Source organism: Lactuca serriola, chromosome 5, assembly GCF_051521515.1.
Source record: "Lactuca serriola cultivar US96UC23 chromosome 5, Lser_US96UC23_V15, whole genome shotgun sequence".
In the NCBI taxonomy this organism is placed as follows: Eukaryota; Viridiplantae; Streptophyta; class Magnoliopsida; order Asterales; family Asteraceae; genus Lactuca; species Lactuca serriola.
In genome coordinates, this window is record NC_136412.1 from 223188380 (window position 1) to 223204571 (window position 16192).

At 36.3% G+C, this 16192-nt stretch overlaps 1 long non-coding RNA gene across 1 annotated transcript; it reads left to right on the forward strand.

Annotated features, from left to right (window-relative positions):
* Positions 1 to 12520: 12520 nt before the first annotated feature.
* LOC145051464 (uncharacterized) lies at positions 12521 to 12887 on the forward strand. The gene is made up of 3 exons (XR_013683636.1): positions 12521 to 12596; positions 12674 to 12732; positions 12811 to 12887. It is a non-coding gene; the product is annotated as an uncharacterized LOC145051464 (long non-coding RNA).
* The last annotated feature ends 3305 nt before the right edge of the window (positions 12888 to 16192 follow it).

Here is a 16192-nt window from a genome sequence, read left to right on the forward strand (position 1 = left end):
AAAAGTTAAAATTCAACCCTTATACTTATATTATTATGATTTAATAATTATATATATATATATATATATATATATATATATATATATATATATATATATGTATGTATAAGAACAAAGTCGTCTTACCGCTAGTACGCCTCATTCACAAAGCCGGTCTATAAGGTGGGTATAAGGTTGTTGCCTATAAAATGGTGACTTAATGGGTGTCCACTCTCACCCACCGCTTGCTTGATCGGTGGAGGGTCGTTAGCTGAACGGGTAAGACAAGGACTTATTAATTCTCATTCAAAGTATGATGAATATTATAAAGTAACTAAATGTTTTATTAAATTCCCAATCTTAGTTACTTTAGGAAAAATGTGAATAAGGTGCTATTCCATGAAATTACACTTTACACTTTGATTAAGTCGTTGGTGGAGCGTGTGTGGTTAACCGGCACACTAACTTGGACTTAACAAGGTAGGTAAAGGGTGACTTAGGGTTTATTATAGTATCGATGGAGCGTGTGTGGTTAACCGGCACATCGATTGAGTGATAAACTTTAAGGGTACCAAGTGATTTGCATGGTTACTTCACACCTCTTTTTGTGATCCTCGGTATCCCAGTCACAAAACTTGGAGGGCACACTCGAGATTGAAACATGCCTTTGAAAAGTTCATTGAATCTCAAAGAATCTAGGAATTTCTAAGAACCATTCAAAAACCTAATACTAAAATATTGCGGTTTTCGTGGTGGAAATTGGTGAATCGTCATTCACCTACCTTTCAAATATGATATAGCTTAGATTACGGCATACCTCTTCTAAGTTATATTATATTGTGATTGGATCCTAGCCTTAATACTACATTTGGGTGTTTTATTAAGGACTCTCTTATATCTAAACTAATCTTGTCCTCTTTCCTTCAGATGTCTTTCAACAATGCTTATGGCTCTAATCCTAATGGCTCCTTTACCCTTATGAACTTGTGTGGGAAAGTCACCTTTGATGGATCCAACTTCAATGAGTGGATCAGAAACATCAGGATGATTACCCGCTACGAGGAAAAAGAATATGTCCTTGACAAAGAGCTTAAGGAGATTGATGAGTCCACTGCAACTCCTCAGGAGATCACTGAATTTCGGGCACATGAAAGGGATGCTACGAAAGTGGCTTGCATCATGACGGCCACGATGACAGCGGAACTCCAAAAGTCTTATGAGGATTTCTACCCTTATGACATGCACCAAGATTTGATGGAAAGATACCATCAAAGTGCAAGACAAGAGAGGTATGAAATCATCTGCTCCATGATAACAACCATGAAGAAGGACGGGGAATCTGTCACGAGCCACATGCAGAAAATGCAAAGGTATGTGGATCGTTTACTGAAGCTTAATGTGAACTTCCCGGAGGATCTTGCAATAGATATTATTTTGCATTCCTTACCATCGTGCTATGATCAATTCCGCATGACATATCACATGAACAAGGAAGAAGTCACCCTCAGCAAACTTCAGGGACTTCTCAAGACCGCAGAATCAGGTCTTAAGGGGAAGTCGGTTGCTATCACTCCTACTCAAAACTCTACTCCGGTTTTGGCAATTGGGAAGAATCGATGGAGGAAGAGAAAGAGATCTTCGAAGGGTACCAAGGCTCGGACCCTTGATGGCTCTTCTTCAAGTGGAACCAAGAAAGGTTTCATTACTCCTTCTTCTGACCCAAAAGAGGCTGAATGCTTCTATTGCCATGAAAAAGCTCATTGGAAGCGGAACTGCCCAAAATACCAGCAAGATGTGAAGGATGGGAAAGTTAAACCCAACCATGCAGGTATTTACACTATCATTTCTAATAACTCACCCCATTCTAATTCTTGGGTCCTTGATACCGGGTGTGGTATTCACATTTGTTGTGACTTGCAGGGACTAAGAAGAAGTGAGGATGTGGAGCAAGGAAGGATAAACTTGATCATGGGGAATAGGAAAGCTATACCTGTTACCAAGATTGGAGTTTATACTTTATCGCTAAGTAGTGGGTTTAGTTTAGATCTGAATAAGTGTTGTTATTCGCCAGGAATGGCAAGAAATATTATTTCCTTCCATGCTTTGTACAAACAAGGGTTTACCTTTTCATTTAATAATGAAGTTGGTTCTATTGATGCTTTCTTTAATAATATTCTTTATTTTAAAGCATTACCTTGTGATGGTGTGTATGAAGCTGTATCTGTTGTTGATAACTTAGGAAATAATGTTTTGTGTATTGATTCTACTAATAATAACTTGGATAAAGCATCATTATGGCATTGTCGTCTTGGACATATAAGCAAGAAGCGCATAGGCCAACTCCAAAAGGATGGAGTCTTGGAGTCGTTTGACCTAAAGTCAGATGATAGTTGCGAATCATGCTTACTTGGAAAAATGACAAAGTCACCCTTCACAGGTTCGTGTGAGAGGGGTGAAGGTTTGTTGGACCTTATACACACGGATGTGTGTGGACCATTCAAACATGCCACAAGGGATGCTAATCGTTATTATTTGACTTTTACTGATGATTATAGTAGATATGGATATGTCTACTTGATCAAGCATAAGTCAGAGACTTTCGAGAGGTTTAAGGAATTTAAACAGGAAGTCGAGAATCAATTGGGCAGGAACATTAAGATGCTTTGATCCGATCGTGGAGGTGAGTATCTTAGTTCAGAGTTCCTCGACTATCTAAGGGAATGTGGGATAGTCTCACAATTGACACCTCCCAGGACACCACAGTTGAATGGTGTGGCTGAGAGGCGTAATCGAACCTTGCTAGATATGGTTCGTTCCATGATGAGTCGAGCTACGCTACCAATCTCATTCTGGGGGTATGCCTTAGAGACTGCCGCCCATATTCTTAATCTAGTCCCTACAAAGAAAGTTGCCAAAACTCCTCACGAGATGTGGACTGGTAAAGTACCTAAACTAGACCACATCGAGATTTGGGGTTGCGAGGCTTTCGTGAGACGCGAGACTCATGATAAGCTCGAACCTCAAAGCGAGAGGTGTATTTTCATCGGTTACCCACAGCGATCCTTTGGTTACCTCTTCTACAGACCTAGTGACAATGTGGTCTTTGTAGCAAGAAGAGGTGTCTTTCGAGAAAGAGAGTTTATAAGCCAAGGAGACAGTGGGAGGCAAATTGATCTTGAAGAAATTCAAGAATCAAGCGGTGAAGGAACTTCAAACTCTAGCCCTCAACTTGAGGAGGAAACTCCTATTGAGCCAATTGACAAATCTGTACCTCTGAGACGTTCCACGAGAGTTAGGAGTGCACCTGAGCATTACTATGGATTCCATATTACTGCAGAAGGTGAGACACTTATTAGTGATGAGACACTAGTAAGTCAAGATGACCCTAACAGCTACGAGGAAGCCATGGCAGGCCCCGAGTCTGCTAAATGGAAAGAGGCTATGGATAGCGAGATACAATCCATGTATGACAATCAAGTTTGGAACTTGGTTGAAAATGTACCAGGTCGTAAGACAGTAGGGTGCAAATGGGTCTTCAAGAAGAAGACCGACATGGATGGTAAAGTACACACTTATAAGGCTAGACTGGTTGCAAAGGGCTTCTCTCAAATTCCTGGAGTGGATTATGATGAGACCTTTTCTCCGGTAGCCAAGATTAAGTCTATTCGGGTTCTGTTAGCCATAGCTGCATTTCATGGCTATGAAATATGGCAGATGGATGTCAAAACCGCTTTCCTTAATGGAAAGTTGGCTGAAGATGTTTACATGAGTCAGCCAGAGGGTTTTGTCAGCAACGAGTACCCTAATAGAGTGTGTAAGCTTGAGAAATCCATTTATGGATTGAAGCAAGCACCTCGCAGATGGAATATTTGCTTTGATGAAAAGGTCAAGGAATTTGGCTTTTCTAGGAGTGAAGATGAATCTTGTGTGTATGTCAAGGCTAGTGGGAGTATAGTTAGCTTTTTGGTATTGTATGTGGATGACATACTACTCATAGGAAACGACATTCCAACCCTGCAGGAAGTAAAGTCCTGGCTTGGGAAGTGTTTTGCTATGAAGGACCTTGGTGAAGCTGCCTATATTCTAGGGATAAGAATCTTGAGAGATCGGAGTAAAAGACTAATTGGACTTAGTCAGAGTACCTACTTGGATAAGGTGCTGAAGAGATTCAGCATGCAGGATTCCAAGAAAGGAGAGTTACCCATCCAGAGTAACACCAGATTGAGTAAGACACAAAGCCCTAGCACTGAGGCTGAGATAGCAGAAATGAGTCGAACACCTTACGCTTCGGCTGTAGGATCGATCATGTATGCTATGACGTGTACTCGACCCGATGTAGCTTTTGCCTTGAGCATGGTTAGCAGGTATCAGGCGAACCCTGGCAAGGCACACTGGATTGCGGTAAAGAATATCCTCAAGTACCTACGAAGGACTAAGGATTGGGTCCTTACCCTCGGTGGGAGTGATGACTTGAAAGTTGTTGGGTATAGTGATGCTAGCTTCCAGACTGATAGGGATAATTTCCGCTCCCAGTCGGGCTGGGTCTTTACCCTAAACGGAGGAGCAATTTCTTGGAAGAGTTCCAAGCAAGAGACAGTGACAGATTCTACTTGTGAATCAGAGTATATTGCAGCTAGTGAAGCAGCAAAGGAGGCGATATGGCTGAAGAACTTCATTGGAGACCTTGGAGTTGTACCAGCTATTAAAGAGCCAATGGAGATTTTCTATGATAGTGAAAGTGTTGTTGCCTTAGCCAAGGAACCAAGGGATCATGGGAGATCCAGACACATCGACAGAAAATACCATTTCATTAGACATCGGATCGAAGAAGGACACCTCGTGGCAAAGAGGGTATCATCGGATGAGAACCTAGCAGATCCCCTCACGAAGGGACTGAGTAGGGTTAAGCATCTTCAGCATGCTCGGAGCATAGGGCTGAAGGATGATATAAGTTTTAGTAGTTAGATAACCCGGAAATTTGTAAAGTGTAATTGACATTTGATGATGAATAAAAGGTGTTTTATTTATGAGTAAAGTGTTGCTATCTCTTGTCAATCGTTTACTATATTTCTTTTGCATGTTTTGACTTCCAGAATAATTTTGTTTGGTATAACATATTATTCAAACCTCCACAGTCGGTCATATGTTGGAAGTAGATATGAATCAAGACTGTCATGTTTGGTTGTAGAGGTCTAAGGTGTTGGACAAGGCTACAACAATCATGAGTGCTCATAAGTTCTGAGCATTGGACACAACCCACGCTCACTGGAATCACTTCATGGAATTTTATCTCGAGTGATCGTGAGACGGTAATATCATATAAGTCTTCAAACTTAGAGATATGATTTGTTACTTACAAGTTGGTTATGCATTGACTGTACAAAACCGCATTGGTAACTCGATGTTATAAAACGTACTTTTGTGTGTAATTCAATAAGTGGTAGAACAAACATATGAGTCGAAGTTTATCTGTTCCTTCTTGGATTAGAAGCTGATATCTGGGCCCCTCGATGATTTTGTTTTGACCCATGTATCGGGCCCGGTCAGAACTAAGTTGATGTGTTCAATTAAGTTCTATGTCAAACAAATCGGAAATCGGGAAACAAATGTTGGACAATAAGCAAGACATGTTCCATGTATTTGTCCGGCTGATATCTAGAACAGAGGATTATATGATCACTTATCTTAAATGGCGTATCATCATCTTCTCAGTTCCAAGAGACCTTGAAAGAGCTACGATTGCCGGTCGGTTCCTGAAGTACTAGAGATATAGTTATTAGACTTATCCAAGTGGGAGACTGTTGGATAAGGTGTCTAAGTCCATAACTATTTCGGGCTTGTACTTGACCCGACCCGGCATGGTCCATTTGGGTTGCATGGCACCATGCAATTGGATAGACTAAATGAGAGAAATAACACTTGGAGATTATTAATATATTATAAGTTCTAATATATTAATAATATTATTTGATTAGTTTGATCAAGAATTAATTTGGAATTAATTAAGTGATCAAAGGATAACTAATTAAATATATGGGTTGATTTTGTAAATCATTCATATCTTGTATAGTGGGCTAAAAGGCTCCATGGATTATCAAGTTGGGTTCTACCCATAGGATACTCCATGGATGCTCCATGGGAGTTACAAACCCATGGGTCATGGAAATGAAGAGTCATGACACATTAGGGTTTACATGGTGTAACCCTAGATGTGCCAACACTATATAAGAGTCCCATTCTCCACAAAATTGGCTACACAAAGTAACACAAGTTGAACACTAAGAAACTAGAGGGCTTGGCCGATTTTGAGAAGTGTGTGTTATCTCAAGAGTCTTTCCAAGAGCATTTGGTGTTGTGTGAAGCATTTGAGGCATCACACTTGGGGTGCTAGGCTCACAAGGTTTCAAGGAACACAAGCAACAACAAGGTAAGTTATTCTATCTATGATTCAAGTTAAAATTGTTCCCCATGTATGCTAGATAGGAATATAACCTTGGAATTCAACTTTGCATGATAATTAGACAAACATAGATCCAAGGTTATTAGGGTTGCATGTACACTTAGGAAGTGTTAGAATGCTCAAAACCCATCATAGTGCACTACTCATATCCCTACAAGAAGGAACAGATGATTTTGCAGTGTAATGTGATGCTTCACATCAAGGATTAGGATGTGTGTTAATGCAAAACAACAAAGTCAGTTCTTATGCTTCTATGCAGCTCAAAGTGCATGAAAATAACTACACTACCAAAGATCTTGAGTTGGGAGTCATAGTCTTCACACTAAAGATATGGAGACATTATTTTTACGGTATGAAATGTACTATATTTACAGATCACAGGAGTGTTCAGCACATCTTCAACCAGAAGGAACTCAATATGAGACAACAAAGACGAATAGAGCTGTTGAATGACTACTAATGTTAAATTTGTTATCATCCTGGAAAAGAAAATGTGGTACCGGATGCTTAGAGCCGAAAGGAAAGAACCAAGACTAGAAGGGTTCAAGCTCTAACAATGATGATTTAGTCAAACCTTACCATACAAATATGAGATGCACAACTCGAAGCTATAAAATAGGAGAATGTTGCAAACGAACTCTTATGGTGTATGGATAACCAGTTCGAGCTTAGGAATGATGGGACCCAATACTTAATGGAGCAAATTTAGACGTCGAAGTTTGGTGATCTACGGAAATTAGTCACGGATGAGGATCACCGATCGATATACTCCATCCACCCAATTCAGACAAGATGTATCTGGATCTAAAAAGATTATATTGGTGGCCCAATATGAAAGCAGAAATTGCCACCTATGTACGAAAATGCCTAATTTGTGCAAAATTTAAGGTTGAATATCAGAAACCATCAGGATTGCTCTAGCAGCCAGTAATACTTGAGTGGAAATCGGAACAAATAGATATGGATTTCATAACGAAGTTACCTAAAACTCCAAACGGTTATGACACCATATGGGTAGTGGTCGATCGATTCACCAAGTCTGCTCACTTCTTACCAATCAAAGAGACGGATAAAATGCAAAAGTTGACCAAAAATTATCTTAAGGAAATTGTCAAGTTACCCGGTTAGCATGGTTCATTTGGGTTGCATGGCATCATGCATTTGGATAGACTAAAATGAGAGAAATAACACTTAAGGTTTATTAATATATTATAAGTTCTAATATATTAATAGTATTATTTAGTTAGTATTGATCAAGAATTAATTTGGAATTAATTAAGTGATCAAAAGAAGACTAATTAAATATATGGGTTGATGGTGTAAATCACCCATACTTATATAGTGGGCTAATGCTCCATGGATTATCAAGTTTGGCTAAAACCCATAGGATGCTCCATGGTGGTTATATAACCCATGGGTCATGGAAATGAAAAGTCATGACAATTAGGGTTTACATGTTGTAACCCTCATTGTAACACACTATATAAGCTTCATGTTCTTCACCAAAATCAGCCACTAAGCATACAAGTGAGGGCTAGCTGATTTCAAGAAGTGTATCATTTCTCTCTAAGTTATTCCAAGTGTATTTGGTGTTGTGTGAGACATTTGAGGCATCACACTTGAGGTGCTACGCTCACAAGGTTTTCAAGGAATCCTAACTACTACAAGGTATGTATTTCCTACTAACTTTTATGTTTAAAATTTCCCCATGTATGCTAGATAGGTTATAAACCTTGGAAAAAAGAATTTGCATGTATCATAGATAAAACATAGATCCAAGGTCCCTAGGGTTGCATGTACACCATATGAGTGTTAGAATGCTCAAAACTCTTTAGTGGTATCAGTGCCAAGGCTTGTTTGTTTGATACTTGATGCAAAATTGTGAAAAAAACTCAATTTTTTCTACACTCTGAAGCATGAACTCGCCGAGTCCATGGGGGGACTCGACGAGTCCATGACCAAATTCATTATACTCGATGAGTAGGCTCTTGCACTCGACGAGTATGAGCCTCTGAATGCAGATTTTCGAGTTTTGCTGCTGGAAATGGACTAGAAACATTACCTTAAACTGTTTTGGTGTTATAAAACTTGTTTTAGATGGTTTAATGGTTGTTCTAATCCATTTACAATGGCTAATATCAAATTTTCATGTTTATATGTGTTCATATGTTCTTGAAATTTTGATGGAAATATTCATGTTCTTATGAGTTCTTGATAGATCATAAGAATTACTTGTTTAATGTTTAATTCATGATCTTTATGTGTTTTAATAGAATCCATAATTTGTCCTCAAGTTATGGATTACCAAAAGTCTTTCTTTTAAATTCCATTAAAGAAACACACACTACTAGAAAACAGCCCTTTAATGACGCGCAAACAACGACACTCGCTGATAGAGGACGCGCATTTGTGCGCGCCCTAAAAAATAATGTCAGTTTTGCAAAATTTGAAGGATAGTTGACACGCATTTGTGTGTGCCCTAAAATTAGTGTCAGAAAAGAAAAAAAAAAAAAAGAAATGCGGGGGGAGCCTTTCATAAAATATATGTCGTCTAAATGTGTCGCTTTATAACATTTTAATGAAACACACATTTTTAAGGGGGATTTCACCTTCCTATTAAATCCCAAAAATTAAACCCCCCGCCTCTTTCCAATTAGCAAGAAAAATCCCTAGGCCTTCATCTTCGTCTTCGTCTTCTTCTTCTTCTTTATAGTTAGCAGTCAAAAATTAAGCAACATTCTCTTCCATTTTGATTTAGATCGATAGCTCACTACAATTCTCTGAGACAAATTGTGAGCGAGCCTAGGGTTCTTGTTTAACATTCTCTTCTTCTTCTTCTTCTTCTTCTTCTTCCCCGATTTCTTAATTTTTTGTGTAACACCTACAATTTCTTCACTTTTCAATTATTTCTTATAACAACTTTGATTAGTTTCTCTAAATTGAATAGAAATTTTTGTTCTGTGATGAATTATATCGACTCAATCGACGCGTACGGTCCCATCTAGTAAATGTCTAAACTACCCCTTCACCCTTGTTACATGTTTATCTCTCTCTCTCTCTCTCTCTCTCTCTCTCTCTATATATATATATATATATATATATATATATATATATATATATCTTGTTTTGATGTTTGTATAATGATTTTTCAGGATTCTAGCAAATTCTAAGCCATGAAAATTAAGTTAACAAATACTTGTTCAGGTGAATGCTCTATTATCTTCTTTAGAGATCGATAATCATGGGGGGTTGGTTAGGGAGCACATGCCTGGTAGATACGCAGAGCTGGATCAGTATTGGGGGGAGTCGCAAGTATTGGGGGGAGTCGCAAGTCATGGGGCCCCGTGCAGATGGTTGGAATGATGAATTATCCCAACAACACGGTGGGGACCCAAATGCTGGGGCTTTATCCTTTGAACGACAACATGGTTGGAAGTCCACGAATGGGCAGATGAATTTAGCCGCCAGGTTGGTGAAGGGATTCCGGGAGATGATTCTGCTGATAATTGGGCATCTGCATATGACGAGTAACTTTTATCCTCTTTTCTCCACATAAAACAATCTGCTGTTTTAATAATCATTTCAACAAAACCTGCTTCCCTTGTATATAAGTAACCTTAGAATTCCTCCTCATATCCAGAACCCTTAATATTCACCCTAAGGCATACCTTTTTTGGCAATAAGCACTAAATAGATGTCTAAAGTCTAATTGGGCCAGACATTGGATAGATAAACGTGTTAGTTACTGCTACACATCCAATTATAGAAATGGGTAGTATGGGAAAATAAATAGCATCTTATTAGTGGAGGGGCATTTTAGGTATTTTCTTTAGAATGTTTATAAAGGAGTAGTATATGGAAGGAGTGTTATCTTTTGTCAAGTTCTAGCTAGTTCTGGTCTTGGAACCTTTGGGAGAATCTCTAGCAAATCATTAGGGATTTAGCTTTGTTGATTTGAGTGTTTAATCAATTCTTCGAGTAAGTTTTGTTATCTAGCTGAGTATTGATTTCTTCTTCTAAGTTGTAAGTGAGTTAGTAGTAATTAGCTTTCTTGTTCATTATGTTGTCATTTTATCTGAAAAACATCTTAATCACCTAGACATACTATAATAAAGTTTGATTGCCTCTCTCTTAACTTATTAGAAAAAAAGATAATCGGGGGAGATGAAAAAAGAAGAAGAGGGACAAGACAATGAAATCACTTTAATTTTTCAAAATTCATTAATGGTTGCTGATTTTGACTTGTGAGTTAATTTGTAGACATTCTAACCCATACAACATACCTAGACTAACACTACCTGCCTCCTTGCATTTATGGCTGCCTCAACACCCCCTTTCCTTGAGTTGAGAAACACTCATTTCCTTTCGGTGTAGAAGTAGAACTAACTTGTATTCCTTCCCCAACCTGTTACTGACCCCATCTTCCTTCTTAAGCTATCAGTTTCCTATTAATTCCTAGCCACATAGCCTGAAAGAAGTGGGATGTTTTAGTTGTTGCATAAAAATAAGATACAAATTCCAGCATGTCAGTGAGCTCTTTCACTTCAATAATTAAAATAATAGTTGAATGTTGACTTACTATTAATTATTATGTTATTGAGGATAACCAGGTCAGGGTTATAAAAGGTATTTCACATAAGAGATTGGATTATTATAGTAATTTGGTGAGAGGACTGTGTGGTTGGTAATGCCTTACTGGATGGATGAATTAGTTGCATCACATGTTCCCTGTTTATACCTGTAATAATATTTAGTAGATTAATGGATTTGGGTTTCAGTAACTAGAGATTTCTTTTCTGTTTGCACTTAAAGGCTTGTTAATGAAATTTGAAGCTGAACCTAAAGAAAGGGCATATAAGAATTAAATGGAATTGAAGCCCATTAATATCAGAATATGAGAATAGTAATACATACCTGTATGTATTCTGATATCAATATTCCTTGGACGTAAAGCAGAACCAAAACTACTAGTGCCGGAGGCTGACCCTGTCACAACTACAGGTGGAGGTGGAGGTGGATGTGTGGTTGTTCGAAAACTCGTGCCAGGTTGAAAACGTAGAGGATGCACCATGATTGGATTCGGTCCGGATGTTGATATGAAAACAGCAAGTCCAGCATTCACCACTGCATCACTCAACAACAAGGTAATATTTTTTTTTATTTTTTGGTTTTTGTTTTTAGTTAAATAACATAAGAAACTTGGAAACATAATTAAAAGTTATGAAAACCCACGGGTGACTGTCCCAATCGCAGTGTCATGGTCGTTCGTCCAATCTCTAACAGAAAAGCACCCAAATTCTGCAACAGAGCACCTGATTCTATCAGTATAACAAAAAAAATGTAATGCAGGTCGACGTATTTAGTTAGTTTGTATTAATAAATGGAATTGTCATCAAACCAAGTTCTCTATATAACTCTGATTTGCTACTCTTCTGCAGCTATACGCTTTGCAATATCCTTTAAGGCAACAATGGCGGCCATACAATCTACAGCAGAGGTGTTAGAAGGTAACTATATATTCAACCCTTGATCCTTGCATATACTTTTTCAAAGGGTTTTTGATGTTAAATGGATTATACTTTGGATTTATTTAAATGCTAATAATGGAGTTGAATAATCTATTTTTACAGGTTAAATTGAACCCACAAACTGCTGAAGTGAAGATTGATATGTCTGTTCAAGTTGGTTCTGAAAATTTTGATCTTAATGTCGATGGTGACAAAACAATGACAAACCAGGTCTGTATTTGTTTCAGCTTCTTCTTCTTCATTCTTCTTCTAGTTCCATGGTTGACTTATTAACTTGTGCGTATTTATATACAGGTATTGTCAACTTCATGGAAGCCACCATCAATAACTGATTATGTCGTAGGGATTCTGAAGGGCAATGAGGTGTTTTTTGTTTATATCAATAAAACTATTTAGTAAATGGCTTGTTTAAATGATAATTGATGCAAATTGTTTTTCATACTTCCTTTCTCAATTTCTTTTGCAGTTGCACCTCAAATATGTTAATGCAGTTGTTCAGTATCTCTTAAAAACTCATGAAGTTGTTTTTTAACTTTGACGTAATTAATATTTGTGAGGTTAAATTATGGTTTTTATTTATTTTAATTATCCCGAGGAAGCTAAACGAGCAAAAAGAGGACACTAAAGAGGTATTAAACCTTTTTTTTACATTTATATTATTTTTGTAAATATACTTTTTTAGCCACTAAACTATTATTTTTTTCAGGAGTTGATTCCGGCCTAACACCAGTAGAGCTTCTTGCAAAGGCACTTGCCAAGAGCATTGTGAGTCTTTATATTTTTTGTATTTTAAAATTTGATTTTATATTTTTTCATTATTGTATTATGGTTTATTTTTTACAGGGGTATACTGAAATCAAGCACATGTCACTCTTATCATCTATGGAAAATCATGTCACGTTGCATCTTGAGGCTGGAGATATTATGGTTTATTTTTTACAGGGGTATACTGAAATCAAGCACATGTCACTCTTATCATCTATGGAAAATCATGTCACGTTGCATCTTGAGGCTGGAAGACCTGTTTACACACCTTCGTAAGATTTATATATATTTGATAAATAATAACTCAAGGTTTTGAAAATTGTATATGATTAGAAATAATGAAATGTTGGGAGTTAATTATATTTTAACAAGTCACAGGCCCAAGCCAAACTTTTATCGTCCGGCCTCTAATAATCAATTATGGGTTGTATCAGTCTATGATCAAAAAATTAGTAACCAGCGTGCTTCTGTTATCTCAAAGTCAAAAACACTATTTTTGTCATTACCCTTCATCAAAAATTGAAAATTTAATTGTTGACTAGTATTCAGAGGTTGATGTGTACAAGCAACTCTCTTACTTCTATTATCTTCTGGATGCGGATCGCTGCATTGACAAGGTTATTTTTGTCATTAGTTAAAAAGTTGAGATATTGATATGATTTGTTTTATAATTAGTTAACATGCCTGGTAAGACTACTAGACATGATTTTTAGTACAGGTCAAAAGAGGAGTTAGGGAATTCACCTAGAAAAGCTTGAATACTGAAGTTAAAAAGGAGTCGGTTTGAAGTCAAAGTCCAAGTTTAGCTCTTTCCTTTTCATTATTCTCATGTTTTCCCTGGATTGCATATTATCTTTACTTGTTTTGATAAATTCAAATGTTTCTGATTATGTTGTGTTTAGTCTTGAGAAGGATTATGGAATGAAATATTGTCCATATGAAGCAGGTGTTGATGTTTTCTTGTCTGGATACGTTTTTCACTTGAAGATTTTACATGAGAGAGGCCTAGACTTCTTAAATGGACAATGTAAGAAAATCTTGTCATTTTCATTTTGAAATTCAATTAAAGGTTAAAAATAAGAACAAGGTAGAAATATAATGATTTGTATTTTGTCTTAATGCATCTGAAAGTTATCAAGTAAAGAGAGTTTCCTCAAAGGTAGCAAGGAAAGAATTAAGAATGTTGAAGCTGGTGAGTGGATTTTCTGTAAAAAAAATCTAAGTATTATATATTACAATTTTATCTAAATGCTTTGAATTATAAGAATAAAAAGTAATTAAAAAATTATAATATGTTGTCACAGGCTGCAAGAGATGCTGGAGCTCTTAGAGAAGCTAAGGACAAACTGCAGAAGTGAGTTGAAGAGCTGACATGAAGATTAGACTTTGAAAATCATTTGAGGGTATATTTTTTTATATTTCTTGTATCTAATTAGTTTGTAAATTTTGTTACAACTTCTATTGATTTGTTTTATCTTTCCATGTAACGATTATTTGTATGACATTAAATTTATGCAATGGATTGTATTTTTTTGTATATGATATTTTATTTTCTATTATGAGACATTAAATACAAATTTAATTTGAAAATTAGTAAATCTATAAATAATATTTTTTTAAAACATATAAAATTATGATACGCAAAAATATGTGTCATCTTCATTTATGACATGACCTTTCTTGACAGGGGCTTTAATGATACGCAATGCGAGTCGTAAATGTGCGTCGTAAGGTTACGACACGCAAATGCGTGTCATTTTCATTTATGACAGGGCCTTCCTTGATACGCAATGTGTATCGTAAACGCCCGTCATAAATGCAAGTCGTAATTGCGCGTCGTAAATAGACGACGCGCAAAAGCGTGTCGTCTCTCGTTATGACAGGGCCCTTCTTGACATGCATTTGCGCGTCGTCTGAGCCTTTTAAGACACACATTGCGCGTCATAAAGACTGTTTTTCTAGTAGTGACATAGGTTACATAAAATGAAAAGTCGCTCGTTTTATTACATCATTAACTCATAAGTTATGAAAGATGAAAAGTTTTGAAAGTTACAAAACTTGCCCTCAAGTTTTGGAACATGTAAAGTCACTTTAAAAAACTTTAGTTCCAACCCCTACAATTTTAAAAGTTAAAATTTAACCATTATATATATATATATATATATATATATATATATATATATATATATATATATATATAGGGCTAGGTTAAATTGAGAACACTTTTTTATGTGAGAACATGAGGACTAATTTTAGCCATTAGATTTGGTGTATTTAAGGGGTCAAGATTAAGTATTCCTAATTTATATGTATTCTAACATGTTTTGTTAATACTGGTAATATTCAACAGTGATATTTATGTATTTAATGAGGTTTATGTAACATACGATATTGTTAAATAAGGTAATAGTGTGAAATTGCAAACGGTTCCCGATAAACCCTCCAAGAAAAATCTAACCAAATCGTTTCCATTTGGGTGAAACGATCTTGATAGAATCTTCAAAAAAAATCCAAGATATTATGTGAATCATTTTATGTTATAAAATTGAAGCGAAATGACGTAGACGAGAGCACAGAGCTTGAGAAGGAGTCCAAGAATGATGGAAGCGGGATCTCAGTCAAAGTTTACTAATACGACTAACAATGCTATCGATCTTGAAGAAGATGAAGTCTTGTACATTGAATCAAGTAACATTAAGATTAATTTTTTGTTTTTTGATCAACGATCGGAAATAGGGTTTTGTTTTAGGGGTTTCTGAGGATTTATGATGTTTAGGATGTTTTTCGGTTAATCGAAGTTTTTTTGTGTAACAAGTAGTTGGTAGTGAGTGTGTTTTGATCGTAGGTTTGGTTTGGTTTTCTTGAAAAAAAATTGGTTGTGAATGTGATATGAGCTATAATTTTGTTTTGAATGAATGCGTATTTACATGTGATTGTAGAGTATGTGATAGAGTTGTTTGATTAAACTTTGAACTTTATTTTGTTTGATCTTTTAAAAAAAGAGTTCGTAAAACCTTAAATGGTATTCGTAAACTGTAAATTGGTTCAATTTTAGAAATTGTGTTCCATGATTAAGATTGAAATGTGTATTCCTTTTTGGCGCATACGTTTGTATAGAAAAATAACAATAGAAAAAATGTAGATGTGTTTATGAAATTGTTATGTAGAAGGTGATATTCTTTGTTGAGTTTGGTAATATTGATTGTGCGGATTTATGTGGATGCTTTAATGAATGTTTTTTCTTGTTTAGAATATGAGTAATGATGCATAAAAAATTCAACATCTAATAAGTGTAGGAGTGAATGGTGTTACTTCTAAGGCCATAGTTTGATGTTGTAAATAAATAATTTTAGCAATGTCTATGCGTGTATGAATGGGTGCATGAGTAGTGTTGTTATTTATGGTAAGTAAATGAAAGTACATTCAATAGTGAATATGAATGGAAGTGACTAAGTAATCT